Genomic DNA, 9,090 nt, shown 5'->3' with positions numbered 1-9,090 from the left:
CCAGGCCGAGTAAAAACGTGCCTGCGAGCAGCCTTGTTGAGCGGCACGCGCCCATGACGCACATCAAAGCAGGCGGCCGAGCAGCACCCAAGCACGGCTAATAAATATGCCTTAAGAGCGCACGGGCGCGCATGCACATCAGAATGTGGCCGACTGCTCGTCCCACTTGTATGGAAACATTCCGTCGTGGAAATGTCACCAAGTTATTATTGCTTTTTATATATTAGCGTTATTGCAGTGAGAGGAACAATACCCGTGACTGCCCGGCCCGGGCCGCACAGGCGAGCAGCTCCGAGACGCCCAAACGGTACGAAACACGAGACGAGTCAATGAACAGACCCATTTTTCCTCGCCCTCTACTTCTTTATCATCTCTCTCCTCTCCCCCTCCTCCTCCTGCTCCTCATCTTACTGCTGCTGCCTCTTCTCCGTCTCCTCTTCTTATCGGAGGTAGGAATCAAATTCGTCTCGATAAAACGAAGCAATGCGATATTTCCAAATGAAGGTCATGAAATGGGGCGGGATCGGGGAAGCAGCGAGCAGTCTGAATAAATATGTACGTATACCTAGCTAGCTCTGCCACCCGTCCACTCGCCCCGTCACACTGGCACCCGGAACAAGCCAGGTCGAGGCGGAGGTGCTCACCCCCACGTCTTATTGACACGAAATAATGATAAATCTCATCCCACGTGTGCCTTCATTAACGCCCAGATGATGTTTTTTTCTTCTCTCGCTTGTTTTTCTCATCTCACATTTCGTCTCTTGACAGTTTCTTGGCCCCTCAGACTCCCGCCACGCCAATAACTCATCATCTCCACGGCCTCCTTATGTAGCAATACGACTGTTATTAACCGCCACCACCACCACCACAACCACAACCAGGCACGCAGACAATGACCTGTGCCAGATAATGGAGGATGGCGTGCACACACCCACCCACACACACACACACACACACACACACACACACACACACACACACACACACACACACACACACACACACACACACAATAATCATGGGACAAATCACACTGAATAGATAAAAGGAAATAACAATGATAATAATAACGATAATAATAAAAGTAATAATAATAATAATAATAATAATAATAATAATAATAATAATAATAAACAACAACAACAACAAAAAGAAATCACAAGAAGAAGAAGAAGAAGAAGAAGAAGAAGAAGAAGAAGAAGAAAGAAAAACAAAAAGCAAGAGTAAAAAGTAAGAGAAAGAAAAACTGAAATGGAGTAAAAAAAAAAAAAAGAAAAAAAAGAAGAAAATTAAAAGAAAAGACAAAAATGAAGACGCTAAAGAAGAACGACCTATTTCATCTAAATCTATTTCATCCGCTTAGGTCTTTTCCATTTATCACGCAGATGGAGGACGATGAGGAGGAGGAGGAGGAGGAGGAGGAGGAGGAGGAGGAGGAGGAGGAGTCTGGCAGCAGCAATATAAAAGCTCTGGAGTCGGCTTTCATCTCGTGCACAATCTCTCTCTCTCTCTCTCTCTCTCTCTCTCTCTCTCTCTCTCTCTCTCTCTCTCTCTTTATATCGGTAGAGTTAGTTGCCCCTTGACAGGCAATTCTTACCTGTGCGTCTCTGACATATTAACCTTCCTCCTTACACACACACACACACACACACACACACACACACACACACACACACACACACACACTGGAGGAAAGATTGAGAAAGGAGGAAGTACTATACAAAAACAAATACATAGATAAGTGGATGACGATAATGATAAAAGAAAGGAGACATTATAGTGAAATATTTAAAAAGAGTAACAAAATGGAGAAGAAAAAGATATGTTAAAATTGTTAATAAAAGGAAGAGACATTATGTAGAAAAGAACTGTAAAAAATAGAAAAGACAGGAATAGAAAAGAGGACACACGCTATGATTAAAGAAAAACTCGATAGAAAAAAAAAGCAAAAGAGGAAACAATATGGCGAAAAAAAGTAACTGAAAGATAGAAGAAAAAGATAAACAGGAAATTTCTATTGGTAAGGAAACCCGACACTCATCAAGAAGAAAGAGAAGGAGAGTTGACAAGAGAGGAAACGAGGACGATGAGAAAATCAGTCTTCCAAATAGAGCATTAAATTTATGGAATACATTGCCACAGAGAGAGAGAGAGAGAGATAGATAGATAGATAGATAGATAGAGAGAGAGAGAGAGAGAGAGAGAGAGAGAGAGAGAGAGAGAGAGAGAGAGAGAATGTATGTGTGTATGAAAGAAAGAAAATTACCAGCTGTACTAAATTTTATAGCAATCACAGAGGCCACACGCACACACAAAACAAAGAAAAAAAATGTAGTAATAATAATAATAACAATAATAATAATAATAATAATAATAATAATAATAATAGCGATAACAACAATAATACCACATAAAAATCAGCTACACTGCCGTATTTCAAAGCCAGCAGTAAAGTATCGGGCACCTGCCATTCATTTTTACAGCGAAGAGGAAATGAGTCGCCGCGGGAACACTGAAACCTGAGGAAATGCCGAGGGGTCCCTTAGAACACATACGTATAATATCACTGGAGAGAGAGAGAGAGAGAGAGAGAGAGAGAGAGAGAGAGAGAGAGAGAGAGAGAGAGAGATGAAAATATACATACAAAAGTAGGTTATGGGAGTTTTCTTGATTCTAGTGATAACCTAACAAAAATTCTGCATCATCACTGGAGAGAGAGAGAGAGAGAGAGAGAGAGAGAGAGACTCACTACTAACACGACTAACGTTCACTGTAGTCTTTGAAAACAGAATTCCAAAACAGATCCAGACAAACTGACGAATAAAGATACACAACAAAACAGAAAACGAGACAGAAAAATAATAAATAAAATGTAATTAAAAAGGAAGGATAGCCACAAGGAAACGAAAAAAAAAAAACAGATGAACGCGACAAAACAACAATTTTAGCTGTAAACCGAGTGACGGAATGGAGGGAAAGGGAAGGACAAACTGACAAAGTACTGAAACAGCTTGCCTGAGTGAGTGGCGGGCGGACAGGAGAAGCACAACAAAGGCAAAGTGTGTGTGTGTGTGTGTGTGTGTGTGTGTGTGTGTGTGTGTGTGTGTGTGTGTGTGTGTGAGTGGGTGGTTGACTGAGCGTGGATCGAGGGCGGCAGGAAGAGAGAATGACAAGAGCCGAAAGAGAAGGAACACAACAAAACCTCTCCGTACATACACCCATCAGCTTCTTATTTGTTGGAAGTGGTTTTCAAGCTGGGAGAGAAGAGGAGGAGGAGGAGTAAGAGGAAGAGGAGGAGAAGAAGGAGGAATACATATATGAATACATAGGAAAGACGGGTAGAGGCAAGGATAGAACAGATGATGCTCTTCCCCACCCACCAATCCCTTCGGCGTTACCCGGCACGAAATAAAACGAAAAAAAATACACCCCGATTGTTGAGAAGAGCAATCGGGGAAATTTGTACAAGAAAGATGGGAAAACAGAATTCTAATGTAATTAGTACTATCGCTTAAAAAAAAAAAAAAAAAAAATCAGAAACCATTTTCTTTATAAAGCTTAAATCTAATCTACTTTTGAAAGTGGGCACCGTGTCAACCTGAACGATAGACGCTAGTAGCTTGTTCTAACATTCAACCTACTCTTAGATTAGAAAAGTTTCTTCGCAAATCAGTATCAAATCGCTGTCCTTTAAGTTTCAAGTCACGATTTGATATTAATTTGCGAAGAAACTTTTAACGTAAAGAATAGTTGAATGTTGGAACAAGCTACCAGAGTCTGTGCGCCCGAAGGAGAAGGAAGAAAAGGAGAAAGAAGAGGAGGAGGAGGAGGAGGAAGAAGAGAAGGAGGAAGAGGAGGAGCAAGAGGAGGAATGGACTTGCTATCACAAACAATAATTTTCCTTTCCTCGACCTCATCCTCCTACTTCGTCAAGCCTCCCTCCCTACCCCCACCTCTCTCTCTCTCTCTCTCTCTCTCTCTCTCTCTCTCTCTGATGCTGTTTGTAGTCTGTATATAGAAAGAAGAAAATTTCGGTGACACAGACTGATGGATGATGGAGAGTGTGTGAAAGTGAAAACCAGAGTGAAGTGAAGATGGTTGTGTCAATAATGTGTGTAAACAGTCGTGAAGGAAAGGCTGAGAGAGAGAGAGAGAGAGAGAGAGAGAGAGAGAGAGAGAGAGAGAGAGAGAGAGAGAGACAGATGGACTAAATGAAAAAGACAAAGATACACTGATGAATGAAGAAAAAAAACAATAGAAACGCTAATTCATTACTGGGACTCTGGCTAGGAATGATGACTCTACCGGCCTAATCATGTACGTATATTGCATCACTTTAATGAAAAAAAACACACACATTATGAAATGCGCCACAGTGCTGCTCCAATCACTAGGAAAAAAAAATGGCATGAAACCTCTCCTCGAACAACAATTAAAATCACCTGACCAGTGTTTTACCTTCTGCATCTTCATTTAAATTCGTTGTTTTTCTTGGCCTGTTAATTGCATCGCTGTAAACTCCTTTTTCTTTTTCCTATTTTCCTTTTTTTTTTTTTTTTTTGCGTGACTATTTCCTTTTTGTTTCTCTCTTCATACATTTATCGTCCCCCTTCATGATGGGTAAATTGTGTTTGATAGTTATTCTTTAAATAACTCCTTGGTACCATATCTCTCTCTCCCTCCCTCTCTCTCTCTCTCTCTGTATACATTCCATCACATTCCATTCGTATCCACTTTTTCCCATCTTTCCCTGACTCTCAATAATTACCCACTTACTTAACATCAAACATTAGAATAGCGAACTCAATCTCGTCTCCCACACACTCGCTTTGCTCTCCCTGACTCTCTTTGACGCAGGTTTCTTTGGCTCGCATGCCACACTTTAACCACCATCACCACCACCAAATCTACCCCTAGAACAATCTCATCCCCTGAAACAAACAAGGTCGTTCACAAATGGAAAATCACTCGTTCAAAGGAAACGGGAGCAGGCGGTCAGTCACACAGCATTGAGGGCCCCGCGTGGTGAGTGGGTGGCGCCAGACGTGCTTGCAATAACACTGCCTCCCCGTCCCATTACTAAATGACTCCGGGAATCACAGGAATGGTACGGAAGATCGTCGATCTGTCCTCAGTGGGAAATAAAGACATCATACAACCATGTTCGTGTATTGAAACTTGAAACTTGGTTAATTATTAGCCATAATTCATTTAGTTTTGGAAGCGTAATGAATATGTGGAACAGACTTTTTATCAAGCACCGTTGAAGATGAAACAATATCACACTTGTATATTCAAGAGGCCCCAGACGACTTTTGGAAGTATGTTAGATATAGATACAATGCGTCTGCACCACCACCACCACAGCCAACATACACTCTACCACCTCAGAGGAAAGCATAGTAATCTCTTCGGGTGATCTGTGAAACGTAGTGGTACATAAGCGTAATATATATAGTTAAGAGATGTAACGTGACCACTAGCCATATAACGTGACACTTGTCAACAACCGACTCGAAATTAACGGTCTTCATAACAAGTCGCTTACCTACAGCTTCTCTGCGCCCCTTCGATACCAGGAAAAAATATTATACCAGTAAGAGTGCTTCTACATATTTTGTGCTGTTATTATAGCTTTTATGAACTCAGCCTACAATGTCAAAAATATACATCCAGTCACCAACACAAGTCTTCGTCTCATCAACTCCCCTCCTCTGACTAACTGTCTTCAGTCTCTTTCTCACCGCCGAAATGTTGCATCCCTTTCTATATTTTATCGCTATTTTCATGGTAACTGTTCTACTGATCTTGCTAACTGCGTGCCTCCCCTCCTGCGGCCACGCTGCACAAGGCTTTCTTCTTCCTCTCATCCCTATTATGTCCAACTCCCTAATGCAAGAGTTAACCAGTACGCTCAGTCATTCATCCCTTTCACTGGTAAACTCTGGAACTCCCTCCCTGCATCTGTATTTCCGAATTCCTACAACTTGTCTTATTTTAAGAGGGAGGTATCAAGGCATTTGCTCCCCTAATTCTGGCTGACGGTTTTGGCATTTTTTGTACTTTTGGAGAGCCAGCGCTCAAGTGGGCTTTTTTCTAACTTTCTTTTTTTTGCCCTTGGCTGGCCCTCTTCCCTACGTAAAAAAAAAAAAAAAAAAAACAGCAGGGCCGGCCAAGCAGCGATCCGGGAACGACACACTGTCATTACCTGGATTACTTGCTGAAGTATCGAGGACGTCCCCACAGCTTGTTAACAGCGAACAGGTGCTTGCCGTGGAGGGATTTTTCTTCCCCCATGAAGGACGTTGCTCGCTGGTATCCAATCAGCACATCCCCCTCCTGGTCTTGCTGCGCTCCACTACATCAATCCCTAAGCATTCTAAAGGAAAACTGTTCACTAATGGAGGTCTTTTGTGCACTGTAAGACTGGCAGGAAGGCAGGGGCGAAAGAGAGGTGTGAGTTAAAGCGCGTTTCTTAAGCGTGAAGAAGCTGGTCACACTTCCGCCTCAGCCACCTGTCCACCGCCGTGTCCTGCTGCAGACTGACTCTGCACGCCATCGCAGCCTCCTGCACCTCCACTCTGCTTCCCACGAAACTGACTACAGGCTGACGCGATCCTCTTCTGCACCACCGCGCGATGTGGTACGTAGAGCCATGAAGAATTGATGTAGATGAAGAAAAGGAGAGATAAGAGAGGTTAACACCATTGATGCCGCTTGGCAAGCCGCCCCGGGACCGGAGGACGTGTGTGTGTGACTTGGAAGGGGGAGAAGGGACAAGGGAGGGAGAAGCCGGTAGTAAAGGGAGTAGTATAACTGCTCTCGTGCCACGTGGTGTATGTCATTTTAGGACTCGGTGCTCTTGGGACGTTTTTAGAATTGAAGATTCAAATCAAATATACTTACGGATAATCAGGGAGAGTGTGGCACTGATTTACATAGTAAAAGAAAGAGACGTCGAGACTATAAACTGTAGTACAGTCAATAACTTGCGTTTCTTCCATTTTCTTGTGGCTGATTGATGCATGGAAACTGTCTGAATATCTATCTATTTTCTTCCTTTAACAGAAAGGTTTTAGACTGTCGAGTTTTCTTTCGGCAAAGATTAAATGTAGCTTCCTTGATGTCCAAGCGGTAGTAGTTCAGGCTAGGGATTTCAAATATCCGCCTCGTCTGTAGTATCAGGGTTTTTTTTTTTTTTCCTTCTTGCCGCGGCTCAGTAGCTCACTGATAACTGATCACTTTCATGAGCTTTTCCTATAAGGTCACAGAGGTCTAGTCGAGGTCTTAATTTGGTGTTACTTGTTAATAAAGCATGATCCCTGTTACATCTAAACTAATGAAAATATGCTTGACTTACTCCCACTACTTTGTTCTTAATCACGAGAGAGAGAGAGAGAGAGAGAGAGAGAGAGAGAGAGAGAGAGAGAGACGGAAGCAATGAAAGCCCCATGACAAAACAGCTGGAGAAACACTGGCGTACCCATGATGGTTGCCTTCAGTAGCAGGTGTGGCGAAAATTGAAAAAAAAAAAAAAAAAAAGCTAGGGAAATTATCTTGGTATGGGGAAATGGTCACTTCTTGTTACCGACACCATTGTACAAAAGAAGTGTGACATCATCAAATTCATTGTTACGACGATACCATCAAAATGTGAAGTTTTCCTGCCATATGCAGATCTGTCAGTTCCTTACATCTTTAATGTTCTGATGTTTTTGTGTCATATACAAGTTATGGTGAACAAGGGACACAAGAGTGACAAAACGCTGGCACCACATACCAACGGTAAATCATGCTAGTGTTGGTAGCGCGAGATATTTTTTTTTCTTTTCCCGCAGAGCATGTACAGCCAGGTTACGAGAGAGTGCAATGCACAGCTGATTTGGCCATGAAGGCGGCGTGCTTCCATGGGTTGCAGGTGAATCCGTCTCTCAAGGCACACCGGAATCTATCTGATACCATCCTTGCTGGTAGACAGTTCATGTCTCGTCGGCGTCATGCCACCAATAAGTGCACGTAGTCATTTTACATAACAGAAGCCAAGCCCCAATGGGTACTGCTACTAGTTCTAGTTATATATATATATATATATATATATATATATATATATATATATATATATATATATATATATATATATATATATATATATATATTGATCTGCAGGTAAATACAGATTGAGGAATAAACAAACTCATGAGAAAGATTTCAAGTATATATTACATGATGACAACTGCTGTTTATATGTCATAAACTGCTTTCCATGAAATATAGAATGAACAGTGATACCTTCCTTATTTACAGCAAGAATCAATAATCAATGTGACTCATGTCATCAATTTATTATGTATCAGGTAAGACAAAGTGTTATCCAGTATAATTGTCTTAACAAGATTCTGCAAAACAAAACAATTATAGTTTAATTACTCTTAACATGTATAGTGAGTTCAGGTGATACATGAAGGTGATTCACATATAATCCTACATGCCTAGCAGCACTGGTAGACTCTTGTGCTGTAATTTGAACTTTTGGACCTCCCCGGCAGCTTTGGTAAGCTGCCGAAATGAGGGAGGGTGAGGACGAGGGGGCAGGCTCACCCTCCCACACCGGGTGACAGAAGAAGACTGGGCAGCAAAATATATGGCCTACTGAGGATTGCCATACAATAAAAAATAGTGAAAGGAAAGGAGATTCACATAATAATACACTCACAACACCTCATACATAAATTGATCATCAAACTTACAGGTTCTCAACTCACTGTAATTTTATACATTTGGCATCACTATATGGGTCTTTGACCTTCTTCAATACCATATTATGGACAACTTTACCTGTAAACCTCTGAAACAAGTCATGAACGCCAAGGCAAAGGTTTTCCTTCACTACCAACACTTACACCTCTAATGAGGAGTGCTTTCCTAACTAAAAATGTTACATGACAGAGCTATAAGAGGGTAAAACCACCAACCAACTTATGTGAAGTTATCTACCAAGACATTCATCTTGAAGAGTACTGCCAATAATGCTACCAACTCGTATAGTAAAGAAAGCTGGCTAAGTCAACTGAGATTGGCATTCAGTCCAGT

At 41.8% G+C, this 9,090-nt stretch overlaps 1 protein-coding gene across 1 annotated transcript in view; it reads right to left on the bottom strand.

The window, feature by feature from the left end:
- LOC123507069 (growth hormone secretagogue receptor type 1-like) overlaps positions 1–6,628 on the bottom strand; it is a 16,222-nt gene extending 9,594 nt beyond the window's left edge. The window contains exon 1 of the mRNA XM_045259611.1: positions 6,209–6,628. The gene's annotated coding sequence lies outside the window, so the exon portion shown is untranslated. The remainder of the gene's footprint in view (positions 1–6,208) is intronic.
- Positions 6,629–9,090: the final 2,462 nt, after the last annotated feature.

This window comes from Portunus trituberculatus, chromosome 21 (assembly GCF_017591435.1).
Source record: "Portunus trituberculatus isolate SZX2019 chromosome 21, ASM1759143v1, whole genome shotgun sequence".
Taxonomy (NCBI): domain Eukaryota; kingdom Metazoa; phylum Arthropoda; class Malacostraca; order Decapoda; family Portunidae; genus Portunus; species Portunus trituberculatus.
Note: the sequence above shows the minus strand (reverse complement) of the source record. Positions and strands in the feature narration are given on the sequence as shown.